Source organism: Fistularia commersonii, chromosome 24 (genome assembly GCF_037954325.1).
Source record: "Fistularia commersonii isolate RoL2024-O1a breed Wild chromosome 24, RoL_Fcom_v1.0, whole genome shotgun sequence".
NCBI lineage: Eukaryota > Metazoa > Chordata > Actinopteri > Syngnathiformes > Fistulariidae > Fistularia > Fistularia commersonii.
Genome location: NC_141307.1, coordinates 12558523 through 12560871, shown reverse-complemented (window position 1 = coordinate 12560871; position 2349 = coordinate 12558523).

The window sequence follows — 2349 nt, the reverse complement described above, 5'->3', positions numbered from 1 at the left end:
CTTTTTTGACCATTTTCCCCTTGAAATATATATATATATATATATATATACATTTTTTAAGGGGAAAATGGTCAAAAAAGGGGAAAAATGGTCAAAAGGAAAAAAAAAAAAGAATATATATATATATATATATATATATATATATATATATATTTTTTTTTTTAAGGGGAAAATGGTCACCCTGTATATATATATATATATATATATATATATATACCAGGCATATATAACACTTTTCCCTTAAAAAAAGATACACATATATATATATATATATATATGTATATACAGTATATATATATATATATATATATATATATATATATATATATATATATATATATATATATATACTGTATATTGCTTTGGGTAACTGCAGAATAGGCTGAATAAATGATGTAATCCCTGACTCCACCAGATGCTATTCAGTATTTGTTTTTTCCTTGTTTACAAATTTTTTATATCGGACACGTGATCACGGAAACTTCAAAAGAGCGCTGTTTTTGAAAGAAACTTACAGTTATTTGCTTAATTCTGAGTCCGATTTCCAAATCCCCTCATTATGAAATCTGTTTTTGATGGTTTAAGCCGTCAAAAAGTCTTAAGCTGCTTGTGCTTGGATTGGCTGCCAATGGATCCATAAATAAGCCGTAATAAACGGGGTCTGATTGGTCAAGGAGCAAATAGAGCCGCGGCCCCGTCTGCCCTGCTTCGCTGGAGCCGAACACAACCATTTCATCTGTTGACTCGGCAGCCAAATCAAGCGCTCTTTATTAAAGTCATTCCGGTGGATTCGCCCCCTCGACTCCCCCCGTCGTGATCCATCACCCGTCCGACCCGTGGAGGTTGTAATAAACTTACTTAGCGATGAGGTCACTGCACGCAGGCAGAGTGTGCGAGTGCGGTGATGTTTGTTTGTTTATTTCTACTTATGAAGGATCTTCTCACCGTCTCTTGGTCCTGATAGATTTCTTGAAACACTCTCCTATGATTACATTGCATACTTCCAGCACGCTATTCCCGTCGCACGGAATATTGAGGACGTGATCAGGCAGAGTGGCAGCGTTGCAGTTTTTAAGTAACTTTACTGTCTCAAGCAGCTCCTGAATTTTTCCCCTAATAGAGTAGTAAATCAAGGCAGTTGAGCCTGGTTAAATCCATTTCAGAGTCAGTGAAGCTTCTCAAAGAAGCTATTTATATGTAAAGAAAGGAGGTTTTTTTATGCTATTCCAACATCAGAAATATGAATATTTCTTTGCGTGAATCTTCCTGGCTGGAATTAAAAAAAAAAAAAAAAAAAAAAATCAGATGTATCTCATTTCTCCAGCTCTAGTATATTTCCAGCTGTCATTCAGAAATGTATCATCGGTATTCGATTCACGGAGCAAAGAAGGTGAAAGGTGTTTCGTCTGTCCTCGGTGAAGGATAACGATATGCAAGCATCTGAGACACGGACGATTAATCTTTTCCACCACGACTCATCGGAATCACGGGCTTTAGCGCAGGAGTGTACAAACTTTTTGCAAAGAGGGGCATCTTCATGAGGATGTTTGAGGGACGACCATTCGGCCCCACAAGCATCTGCGCTTTCGTCGCAGGCTCACGGAAAAAAAATCAATCTCTGTTCCTTTTGCCTTGAATTGTCTGTTAATGTCAAATGAAACACTTTCATTTCTTCTCAGGAAAATTTTTCTCCATTTTCACCGCGTAGTCTTTAATAAATTCCCCCATCGGTAAAACATTTGCAGTGCTCGGCGAGCAGCTTTGGTCCCTCACAGCTTGCCTTTGTGGCATTTTCATTTGATTCTCGGGCTCCATAAAAAAGCGCTACCGTTAAAACACCTTCCAGTTGTTTCAATTTTTCACCACGTTCGACCGTTTGTGACAAAGGTTAAAGTTTCCTGCCGCGGTCACAGATCTAATGCCATCTTCTGGTGAAATATAAAATGGCTTTTAGCACACTGGTTCATACGGTGGTCAACAGTGCTGGCAGCCGCATATTATTGATTTCATGACGGAGGCCGCGGGCCGCTGTAAATTAGAAAGCGGGTCTCATTTGGCGCCGCGGGCCGGACGTTGGATGTGCTACATTAGCATGATTGGATGATTCGTCAGATGACGGATGCGACACCGCCGGCGAAGGGAACGTTTGTGCTGAGAAGTACCTGGTATGATGTTACCTCACAGGCCCACTACCACCTAACACTCTGAAAATGGGCAAATACATTTTGGTGTATAAATAAAATGCACAGCTTTACCAGACGTTATTACAAATATTTTATTGTCGCGAGTAAATCACGCGAGTGAAAGCATATGATGTGCTTTTATGAGCAAAAAGTCTTACAAGTAAAG